Source organism: Sminthopsis crassicaudata, chromosome 1 (genome assembly GCF_048593235.1).
Source record: "Sminthopsis crassicaudata isolate SCR6 chromosome 1, ASM4859323v1, whole genome shotgun sequence".
In the NCBI taxonomy this organism is placed as follows: domain Eukaryota; kingdom Metazoa; phylum Chordata; class Mammalia; order Dasyuromorphia; family Dasyuridae; genus Sminthopsis; species Sminthopsis crassicaudata.
In genome coordinates, this window is record NC_133617.1 from 449340291 (window position 1) to 449353018 (window position 12728).

The 12728-nt window shown below is 37.6% G+C and overlaps 1 protein-coding gene across 1 annotated transcript in view; it reads right to left on the reverse strand.

Annotated features, from left to right (window-relative positions):
• Positions 1–8370, reverse strand: part of PIP5K1B (phosphatidylinositol-4-phosphate 5-kinase type 1 beta) — a 338341-nt gene extending 329971 nt beyond the window's left edge. Inside the window, exon 1 of the mRNA XM_074280732.1 lies at positions 7707–8370. The gene's annotated coding sequence lies outside the window, so the exon portion shown is untranslated. The remainder of the gene's footprint in view (positions 1–7706) is intronic.
• Between the last annotated feature and the right edge of the window lie 4358 nt (positions 8371–12728).

Here is a 12728-nt window from a genome sequence, read left to right on the forward strand (position 1 = left end):
AGTGCAAAAATGTTTGTGGCAGCCCTTTTTGTAGTGGCAAGAAACTAAAAACTGAGTGGATCTTTGCTCATCATTTGGGGAATGTTATAGAATATTATTGTTCTATAAGAAATAGTCAGCAGGATGATTTCAGGGCAACTTGGGGAGACTTACATGAACTGATGCTAAGTGAAATGAGCAGCACCAGGAAATCATTGTACACAGCAACAGCAAGATTATAGAATGATCAGATCTGATGGAAATGGCTCTCTTCAACAATAACATGATTCAGGCCAGTTCTAATGGTTTTGTGATAAAGACAGCCATCTGCACCCAGAGAGAGGACTGTGGGGACTGAGTGTGTATCACAATATGGTATTTTCACTCTTTTTGTTGCTGTTTGCTTATGTTTTGTTTTTTCTCATTTTTTTCCTTTTTGATTTGATTTTTCTTGTGCAGCATGATAATTGTGAAGAATTGCACATGTTCAACATTAACAGGATTACCTGCCGCCTAGGGTAGGAGGTAGGGAGAAGGGAGGGAAAAATTTGGAACACAAGGTTTTGCAAGGGTGAATGTTGAAAATTATCTATGCATATGTTTTGAAAATAAAACATTAATAATAATTTTAAAAATAAAATTCCATTGAAATAAAACAAACAAATAAATATTTGCTAATTGAAAAGAATGTAAATGCTTTTTAAAAAGGGCAAAACCAGAAGATTGGTATCTCTACTTCCTGCAAATATATGAAAGAACTATATATGAGTAAATATGGACAGTTGGACAGTGAATGGAAAGGAATATTAGAGGGAGAGGAACACTAACAAATTAGAGATTGATAAAATTAAAGTTGTCTAATTCAATCAGTTAGAAATGATTATGTAATTTTTTTCTTCATTAGTAAAGACCATAAAATTAGTTATTAAAAATTAAAAGGTAAAATATAAATGCTGCGATAATTCTCTGAACTCTTGAAGTTTTCCTTAAGAATACTACCTTGTACTTAGAATAAGAGAAGTAAAGGATTTCAAACTTGGTAACTGACTGATTATTATTTTGTGTCAGTTATTTCCAGTTGCATCCAAATCTTTGTGATCCCATTTGGGGTTTCCTTGGCAAAGATACTGCAGTGCTTTATTTCCTTCTCTAGCTCCTTTTATAAATGAGGAAACTGAGGCAGAGTGAAGTGATTTGCCCAGAATCACTGTGTTAGAGTTTTGAATTCAGTAAGATGGGTCTTTCTGATTTTAGGCTCCTTGCTCTATTCATTGTGCCACTCAGCTGCTTCTAATGAATGATGAGCTCAATGCAAATAAATAATTTACACCTTAAATTTCTACCAAAACTTGCCCAATTACAACACAGTTCTTGTGTTTACTTTTGTAAACAACTTTGAGCTGTTTTCTTAAAGTGATCTAGAAAAGTAAACAAAGCATAATAGAATTTTACAAAATTAGAGACTATTTTAATATAGTCTAATCTGATATTTAATTATAACAGAAGCATCAAATGCTATTACTGAAGTATTATGAAATACACAATTGCCTTCACCAGGAGTTTACAAGGAAGTAGATTTTATAATTTATTTTCTTGAAAAAAAAATAACAAAAGCAACAGCAAACCAAAGGAACAGATGGCCTAGTTCACAAGTAGCATCAATATAGGCTGTTAACCAATCTGAACTGAAAGGGAGAATTAGAAAAGGTTATTAATTTAAGCGTGGTTTTTTTTCTCTTGGTAGCTAGATGACCAGATAAACCAACCCTGAAAGAGATCTGGGTTTACATGATCAGATGATGATATGATACATAAATGAATTCTAACTGCTTCTAGTAGACTGGGGAATAGCAAAAATAAAGGCCTCCCAAGTTTTGTTAAATCATTTTCTACAAAAACACTTTTAGGATTTTATATCTTAAATAGTAACATGAAACTGAGGCTATGCCGGAAAAATCTTCACATGAGGAAGAATTTTCAAGTTTTGGGCTTAAAAAATACAATTAGAAACAACATGGAAATGAGAATTAAAATGTAGATTTTTCTATGACTTTCCCAGTTGCATGATGGGACACCCTTTTACTAATAGTTTTATTTACAAGGAAAAGAAGGTTGGAAGCTGGTATATATTTGGCTTCTATTCAAATAGTTCCCTCACTTTCTTGTATATATGATGCTTGGTGCCTAATGTTATGAATAAACCAAGCAATGCAGAATGGAAAGGTGAAAAATACACAAACATTTCTTCCTGAAAAGTACTTATTTAAGAAATTCTTTAAAATTCAACTTTCTGGAAATTTTTTGTTGCTCAATTTCAGGCACGTTTGACTCTATGATTCCATTTGGGGTATTCTTTTTTAAAAAATTATTTAATATTTTCACCCAGTTATATTCAAAACAATTTTTAAAGATTTTTGAGTTTTAGATTCTCTCCCTTTTGCCCACCTACAATTAAGAAACCACATGTGAAGTCAGGTAAAACATTTTCATAAAAGTCAAGTTGAAGGAAAATATAGATCTCCCACTCTGATGAAAATAAAAACCCTCAAAAAAAAGTTAAAAATACTTGATTATTTCCCTTTCTGGGTATGGATAGACTTTTTTTTTATCATAAGTCCTTCAGAGTAGTTGCAGATGATTGTACTACTGAGACTAACACAGTAATTCACAGATTGATGTCATCCCAGAACATTGCTATCAATTTGTAAACAGTGTATTTCAATTTGCTCATGGAGGATTTTCTAGGTTTTTTTTCTTCCCCTCAAGACCATTTGGGGTTTTCTTAGCAAAGATAGTGGAGTGATCTACCAGTTCCTTCTTCAGCTCTTTTTACAGCTTAGGAAACAGAGGCAAACAGGGAGTGACTGAATTTGAAGTGAAATATTCTTCCACTTGCTCCATCCACTGTACCACCAAAGCTTTTCCTCTAGAAATTTTTTCAAAATGCCAAAGTTCAATTACTAGTCAAATAGTAGTATGTCTCAGATATTAATTAGGTCTTTACAAGACTAATTATAATAGGAGTTTATAAAAATGTCTCTTTGCCATAGAAACTGTTACACAGAATTGAAATTGTCTATATTTCTTTTGAAAAAAGTTAATAAGCCAGAGTGAGCAGAACAGCAAAGAAGTAATGGTAGTCTGGCTTCTAGTTGAGGCTCTGCCGTTACCTAATTATATGGGACCTTGGAAAATTTCTTGCTTCCCTACTGGCCTCAGTTTGATCATTTTTACACTTTTTTTTTCCTGAGGCATTGGGGTTAAGTGACTTGCCCAGGGTCACACAGCTAGGAAGTGTTGTGTCTGAGGTCAGATTTGAACTCAGGTCCTCCTGACCTCAGAGCTGGTGTTCTATCCACTGTACCACGTAGCTGCCCCAGTTTGATCATTTTTAAAAACACTGAACTTGTAATAGGTGAGCTCTACACTTTCTTCCAGCTCCAATTTTTAAAGATTCTATCCCACAATTGTCAATAACTATCATAATATTTTTAACATTGGAGTTAAAAAGAAACACTTTGCAAATGTTACTTGAAAAAACAAAAGCTTATTTTACTATCTACCAAGGAGAAAGAAATCATTATTTATATAGCACCTACTAGGTGCCAGGTATTGTGTTAAGTGCTTTTCACAGTCATCATCTCATTTGATCTTTACAACAATCTTGTGATGTCAATATTTTTTAAATGCCATTTATAGTTAAAGAAACTGAAATTAAAAAGGGTTGCCTAGGGTTGTATATCTAGTACTCTCTGAGAATAAATTTGAATTCTGCTCTTTCTCACTCCAGGTTCAACGTTCTATTCACCAGCTGCAACCTGTGTGGAAGATGGAGCAGGGAAGAATGAGGGAAGGCTGGAAAGAGAATCAGAAATTAGAATGGGTTTGGGAAATTTTAGGTGTTTCTTCTGTGTTGAAGAATAAGCACTAATATATTGGAAATAACTCCCCCTGTAAAATAATAATAGTGATAATGATAACAATTTCAGTTCTTTTATTTGCATTTCCCACAAGTACTTCAAATATTAGTATCATCAGTTATCGGGTAAGCAGTGGGGTAGGCAAACAGTTGCCTAAGACACATCATGTAGAGATATGCAAATAAGAGACATTTAAAAATATTTTTAATACAAGAAAAATACAGGTTCCATGGAATGGAATTCTTTTACTCAACTCAAGTTGCATTTATAAGCTGTGTGATACTGAAGTCACAATGTCTTAGTTTCATCATTTGTAAAAATCAAAGCACCCACTTAACAGATTGTTGTAAGGACCAAATGAGCCAACACATAAGGCACTTTGAAAACCTTAAAATGATCTATAAATGCTAGCTATTCCTAGTAGTAGTAGTAGTAGCAGCAATAAAACACTACCCATGATTTAAAGCATTTCCTTTGGGCTTGTAGTATCATAAAGAGGCAGAATGATATAGTGGATAAAGAGCTTGCCTCAGAGCCAGTAAAACTTGGCTGTGTGATCCTGTATAAATCACTTAACCTCTTAATATCTGAGACAACAAAGACAGTAATTTATAGAGAAGGTGCCAATTTGCATGGATATAAGAGTTTTCCCCTGAGAGTTTAATATGAACAGATCTTTTGAATATATTTATGGACTATTGAATATGTGTGTGTGTGTGTGTGTGTGTGTGTAGATATATATCTATATATATATATATATAGATATATATCTATAAATACATACAAACATCAACATAAAGAAAGAGGAGGGTGGAGGAAAGAGATAAGAAGGAAGTGGGAGTAGGGAGGGAGGAAGGGAGAGACAACTAATAGGAAAGAAAGAAGAGAGGAGAGAAAGAGAGAAAGAAAAAAGAGAAGAAAGTAGAGAAGGAGGGAAGGAGAAAATAAATGTGTCAATAGAACTAGAATTAAAGGGGACTTTAAAGGCCATCTAATCCAACTTCTTTATTTTACAGATGATAATTGAAGCCCAGGGAGGTTAAACTATTTGTCCAAAGTCATACAGATACCATATAGCAGAAAGTAGGAGAGAAAACAAAGTTTAGAGCAAGCAGTTTATTGTGGAAGCCTGGTATTTTACAGAAAATCTCCTTTGACATCCAAACAGCAGCCAAAAAAACCAAAACAAAACAAACAAACAAAAAAACCAACCACAAACCTTGTAAGCCCAAAGAAAAACTTTATATGCAGAAATTAGAGGAGAACAGATATTTTTGTACTAGAAATGGACTAAGTCAATATTCTTTTGACAGATGAATAAACTGAGGCCTAGAGAATGTGATTTGTTTGATTTTCATGATTTAGAATAATTGAAACTATCCAGTTCTTTAATCTATCTCTTCCTCTCCTCTCAAGTACTTCAAAAATCACTATCATCAAACACTGGATAAGCAGTTGACTAAGCAAACAGCTTCTTCTTAGGACATAGTATATAGAAATATGCAAAAAAAAAAGGATGTTTAAAAATATTTTGAATATAAGTAAAACACAGGTCATGTGGAATGGAATTCTTTTGCTACAATTCACATTGCATGTTATATTAAAGGCTCAAATACTTGACAGTAATACACTGGGGGCACAATTTTAAAATCTTGCCTAAGGATACACAAATACCTTGTCCCAGCTCTGCCTGAACTCAAAAATTTTCTGTGGAATAGTGGAAAGAAAATTGTGCCAGGAGTCAGAAGATTTGGGAATGTAGTAGAAAGAAGATTAGAATGGGTGCCAGTAGACCTGTGTTCAAATTTCAGTTTCATCAGTTACTATCCATGAGATTTCATTAGCCTTAAGTCATCAAACAATGAGCCTTTAAGTGCCAACTATATACTACTACAAAACAAAATTAAATACAGCATGTACTCATGAAAAATATGCATGAATTAATTTCATGAAGCACCTTTATTGTAAGGAAACAGTTTAAGAGATATAGAAAACTTAATAGGCTTTGAAGTTTAATAAATATTCATGAAATAGAACTCCCTAGATGAGAAAACTTCAGAAGAGAGAGGGCAAGTGACATTCTCAAAGAAATAATAATAAGCATCAGGGTAGAGACTGAAAACCAAATCTGACATATATATTCAACTGTGCCACAATCTCTATCAAGTAAGGCTTAAGCCTTTTATTTGTTACTTCCTTTTCCCCCAGTAGAGTTCATTATAAATCAATATGATATTACTTATACATATTACAAATGGACCACCTCCTTCTTGCAAGGACTCCTTCAGGTTAGGAAATTCATTCATTCATATTTATTTTCTCTCTCTCTCTCTCTCTCTCTCTCTCTCTCTCTCTCTCTCTCTCTCTCTCTCTCTCTCTCTCTCTCTCTCCCCCTCCCTCTCTCTCTCTCTCTCCCTCCCTCTCTTTCTCTCTCTCCCCCCCCCCTCTCTCTCTCACTCCCTCCCCCAACCCAGGCAATTGGGTTTAAGTGACTTGCACAGGGTCACACAGTTAGGAAGTGTTAAGTGTCTGAGGTCACATTTGAGTTCAGTTCCTCCTGACTTCAGGGTTGGTGCTCTATCCACTTCACCACCTATCTGCTTCAGGAAATTCTCTCAATAAAACATTGACAGCCTTCTATTTTATCACATTAAAGTTACAAAGAAACTTGCTTTTTCAGCTAACTGTAGAAACAACTTGTCCTCGAATCCAAAAAGGAAGATAGTTCTTTAGATTACAGCTTTTCACAGAACGCTTCCCCAAAAACAAACAAACAAACAAGTAAACCCCTTGAAACTTGGCCTCTACCTAAGAGAAGGCATTTGGGTTTTGGTAGCAGACTGTCATTGAGTGATGTTCCTCCCTGATAGGAACTCACCAAATTCCCTGGGCCTCGAAGAGGCTGGATTTGCTGGGTTGTTTTTGTTCGGCGTGCAATACAGATTCCATGAATAATTAATAGCCATTACCTTATTCGGGGGGTTTGATTCCAGTAGGTTCACTGAAAGAATTAATTCACCTATTCAAGCAACTTCTGTGGACGAGCTTTTTAATCAACTATGTCCTGTTGCCCGGTAGGATGAGAACTGGCAAATCTCATCTGCATGGATATCTCATTAAACAGACTGCAGTTTTCTCCAATCAGCTGGGACAATAATGTCAAAACCATTTCTAGATACATTCCCTTCCCTTCTGTCATCCAGAAACATTAAAGTATCATCCGAAAAGCCATGGGAGAGAAGGGGGCTAGAGGGAGACAGTATTCTCTCTCATAACAACAACACTGCACCTGTTCAATCCAGCTCCGGCTCCAGTAAAGACCAAAGAAAAGACTCGAAACCTCTCCTGACATCCTTAATCCTTCTAGTAAGTTTCCAGGTCTAAAGCATCCTCTAATACCAAACCCCAATTATGTCCCTGTTCTATCTCTGGTGTCTTTAAGGGGTATTAAATGCTCTCCCACAACTCAACTCAGAAGGTGTCACGGTGGTCCTCCCGGGGAGTGAGGACTCAGAAATCCCGAGCTAAGAAGAGCAGCTGTTAGTCACCGGCCGGAAAGTCTGTCTTCAAAGCTCCACCACCCAGCTAGAATTCTATCAAAGCCCCTTTCCTGCCTACAAAGCCAGGAGCAGGATCGTATAGAGCCCTCGGCAGAATACGAATGAGCTGGAGTTGAAGAGAAAAGGAACCAGGCGGGGAAACGAAGAAACCATCCTTTATCCCCCGAATGCCTAGGGCGCTGAAAAAGGGAAGGAGAAGGAAGTAGAGAGCAGCACTGGCGGGAAGGAAAGAAAACTAGTCTCTTACCTTGGAGCAGGACCTCAGGGCCTGCGCTCCTCAGACCAGTTGCGCCACAGTCTGCCAGTTCCGGGGATGTTGCTGGTGCTGCGGTGGCGGCTCTTGGACTGAGAGGCAGCTGGACTAATAAGAGGAAGCAGAGAGAGGAGAGGCTGAGGAGCTGCAGGCTGGCTGGGACTGGAGGAAGTCGAGAAGAGGTGGGAAGGTGGATGGCAACGCCGACTGGAGCCTCAGAGCAGCTGGGGCTGGAACTGGGAGTGAAGGGCCGGAGCTTTTCTGCTCTCGGTGCAAACTCTCTTAAAACTGTGGGGGGGTGGAGGGGGAAGGGGGGAAGCGCGCGTCTCCAATTCTTTTTCCTTCCCTTCCCCGTTGGTCACTGGGGCCAGAGAGGAGACACTAATTGCCTGGTTCTGAAGCTGAGCAGCAAATACCATGCACTTCTCTTCCTAAGGCAATAAATAAAATCTCTTGTAACGTAGTCCTTTCCTCTTGTATCTCTTTCTGCACCTCCCACCCCCTCCTCCTGGTGCAGAGGGTTAGAGGAAACGTGAAACAACAGGCATCGCCCTTGCTGCGGCTCCGGCTCCGGTTTCTTCTCCGGCTCCCGCTGCGGCTGCGGCCTCAGCCCGAGTGCAGTACGCGTGTTAGTCTGTGAGAGCTGCAGAAAGACCCAAATGCGCTGCTGGGCACGGGAGGCCCCGCCCGCTGGCGGCCGAGGCCTAAGCGCTTCCCCTTTTTTCTCCTCCCCCTTTCTCCATCTCCGCACACCCTGCAAGAAAGAGAGACCGGTTTGCAGCAACAACAGCAGTCTTGGGATCCGCCACTGTTGCTGCCTCCCAGAGTCAGTCATGGGTGCTTAGACCACTTCACTTTTCCTCCCCGGCAGAGCGTAATCCTGAATGATGGATAGGTTTCAACTTCCGATGACTTAGATATTACAGTGGGGGGGATAGGATGGAAATGAGTTAGAGGCTCTCCTGTTTTAGGACACTTTTAAGAATCTAGGGTGGATTTACCAACCTTCTGGTTCTTTCTCCAGTTGTGTTTCTCCAACTCTTTAACACTAGGAATCCCCAGGCCGAGGCAATGCGTTCTTTACCCTGTAGTTTCATCCGTCATCAGTGATTTCCTTCTCCAGCTCATTTTACAGATGAGGAAATTTAGTCAAACACAATTAAGTAACTTGCCCATGGTCACACAGCTAGAAAGTGTCTGAGACAAGATTTGAATTTAGGAAAATGAATCTTTCTGACTCCAAGCCCCATGGTCTATTATATCAGTAATTAAATATTACTTTCCATAACAAGAAAAGAGTCAGTTATTGCTGTGTCCATATTGGACATGTCTAAGTGGATATCACATAGGGAAATGATTTCAAAAAACCCAGAACTTTAGAACCTCTTTTGGTTACTAATTAAAGCACTATCTACCTTCCAGGCCCCTAGATTTGCCATCTTGGGACCATTTTTAACTCTTCACACTTACTTATCCCATATAGCAAAACAATGGTCAAATGCAAAACAGATTTCAAAGTATCTCATATATGTCCTCTTTATTCTGCTCACACAGCTATCATTCTAGTTCACTCCCTTATGACCTCTGACCTGGACTAATATAATAACCTCCTAATAGATTTCCTTGCTCTCCCTATTCCAGTTTATCCTCAGATATACCTGCTAAAGCGACTTTCCTATAGTACAAGTCTAACCAAGTCATCCTACCTTTTCAATAAATTCCAATGGCTTCCTATAACATCTAGGATAAAAAATAAACTTCTATTTGGGACATTTAAAGGTATTCTCATCTGGACCTCTCTTACCTTTCCAGCTTTCTTATAAATTAATCCCCTCTACATATGCTACAGCCATTCTGACTTATTTGTTGTTCTTCCTGTCATTGAATCTTGAACTAGGCCTTTCCATTGTCTATGTCCCATACCTCAAATATTCTCCTTTTTCATCCTTGCCCTCTTAGCTTCCCTGGCTTCCAAATATCAGCTCAAACTCCATCTTCCACAAGGAGCTTTTTCCTGGTCCTCTCCTGTCTCTTCCCTGCCTACCCCACCCCCATTGCTAATACCTTCCATCTGAGATGATCTTTATTTTATAATTTTTTCACTGTTCATGTCTTGGGTGCCAAATTTTGTTGCATGTTATCTTCCTCATTAAAATGTTAACTCTTTGAAGATAGGGACTAAGTTTTTTACTTAACACTTATCTGTAGCATTTAGCATCATGCCAGGCACATAGTCAGTTCTTTTTTTAATCTATTTTCTTTTTAATTTATGGAACAAAAAAGCATTGCCTTAACAGTACAATAAAAATATGATTTTGCATGAAACTTCAAATTTGATACTAAATCTTGACAAATGCTTGTTGGATGACAAATATGGAAATATTTTTAAAAGTTTGCACAAATGTAACCTATATCAGACTGCTTGCTGATTTGGGGAAAGGAGGGTAAGGAAGGGAGAGAGAAAAATTTAGAATATAAAGTCTTACAAAAAGGAATGTTGAAATCTATTTTTAAAAATAAGATGATATTTTTAAAATAGTGCTTGTTGACTGACTGCAGAGCTATACAAAGGGTATAGAGTCCAAGATTTTGTTCCAGAACTTTTTAGGGGACAGGCTGTTCCCTCTCCTGTTATAACTACACTCACCTAGGATAGGCTGTCTAATGTTACACTGCTGGCCCTTTGTACCTGACTTTTATAGGGGATATTAGAATCTGAAGCTCTGAACTAACAGAGGTGGGATCCATAACACAGGTGAGCTTGCTCCAACTCTGCTCAATCCTCTTCCTCCTAGCTGCTTTCTCAGCATCAACAATTGCAGTCTTTGCTCATAAGGCTTTGCCTCATAAGTCTCTCACCTCTAGTTCACAATTGAGTCTACCCCTAGGTGTCAGGATTTTTGATAAGTGTTGTGGGATCCAGAATGAAACACATTAAATGTTCTCCCCTGATCTTCCTTTCTCTACTTCATCCACTAGATATTGCTTATTCTTCAGGTACTTTTCTGAAGGACTTTTTTTCTTGAAAGAGAACAACCAAAGTTATTGCAATAAAGTTGCAATTAGATAATTTTTTCTTTCCCTACATGTTGACAGTATCCAGGCCCCTTTCCACATTAGCTAGTTTGTCTATATTTTGTCAGAAACATTTTGATACTAATGCTTATTCTCAAAGGACAAGTGTTCCATTTTTACCAAATGTTAATAGACCATCTTGAAAATAAGTAACAAATCAACTTCAAATTGGCAATATTTTGGGCTATAAAAATGTTTGTTAAAGGAATTCAGACCATTTAGATTAATTTGTCCTGGTTTATTAAAGTCCCAGTCTCATATGTGACTGCTTGTCATATCTGAAATCTACATTTCTCCTTTATCCTCCACTCTATGTGTTGCTTATAATTAGTAATCAGCTAAACATTAAGTACCTACTACTGTGTTAGATGCTTAAACACACACACACAACACACACAACACACACATCCCTGTCTTCTGGCAAATCTTCAGATTGTCAACAAGTCCATAATTTTGTTGAAAAGAGTGGAAAAGAAAAAAGAAAGTAAAAGAGAAAGGAGGGAAGTACAAGGAAATGGAAAGTATAAAAATTAATATGAAAAGGAGCACAATGACAGAGATATGCAGACATAGATCAAATTGGCTCCAAAGAAAATCATTCTAAAGGCATGGAAAATTATACTTAAATTTTCTAGATCAAGCCTGAACTTGGTTTTTTAAGATAACTTGCAAATATTGATATTTATAAGGGAAAGGAGAACAGCATTTTGACTAGAAAGGGACATTTGTCAAAAATATTCCTCCAGGATTTATGACCAGAGGAGAACTAGAGATCATTATTGATCACAAAATAGAAGATTTTGATTACATCAAACTAAAAAGTTTCTGTACAAATAATACTAATGCAAACAAGATTAGAAGGGAAGTAACAAATTGGGAAAATATTTTTAAAAACAAAGGTTCTGACAAAGGTCTCATTTCCAAAATATATAGAGAACTGACCATAATTTATAAGAAACCGAACCATTCTCCAATTGATAAATGGTCAAAGGATATGAACAGACAATTCTCAGAGGAAGAAATTGAAACTATATCCACTCACATGAAAGAGTGTTCCAAATCACTACTGATCAGAGAAATGCAAATTAAGACCACTCTGAGATACCACTACACACCTGTCAGATTGGCTAAGATGACAGGAACAAATAATGACAAATGTTGGAGGGCATGTGGGGAAATTGGGACACTAATACATTGCTGGTGGAGTTGTGAAAGAATCCAGCCATTCTGGAGAGCAATCTGGAATTATGCCCAAAAAGTTATCAAACTGTGCATACCCTTTGACCCAGCAGCGCTACTACTGGGATTATATCCCAAAGAAATACTAAAGAGCGGAAAGAGACATATATGTGCCAAAATGTTTGTGGCAGCTCTTTTTGTTGTAGCTAGAAACTGGAAGATGAATGGATGTCCATCAGTTGGAGAATGGTTGGGTAAATTGTGGTATATGAAGGTTATGGAATATTATTGCTCGGTAAGAAATGACCAGCAGGAGGAATATAGAGAGGCCTGGAGAGACTTAGATCGACTGATGCTGAGTGAAATGAGCAGAACCAGAAGATCACTGTACACTTCAACAACAATACTGTATGGGGATGTATTCTGATGGAAGTGGAAATCTTCAACATAAAGAAGATCTAACTCACTTCCAGTTGATCAATGATGGACAGGGGTAGCTGCACCCAGAGAAGAAACACTGGGAGGGGAATGAAAATTGTTAGCACTAATATCTGTCTGCCCAGGTTGCATGTACCTTCAGATTCTAATGTTTATTGTGCAACAAGAAAATGATATTCGCACACATGTATTGTACCTAGACTATATTGTAACACATGTAAAATGTATGGTATTGCCTGTCGTCAGGGGGAGGGAATAGAGGGAGGGGGGGTAATTTGGAAAAATGAATACAAGGGATAATATTATAAAATATATATATATATA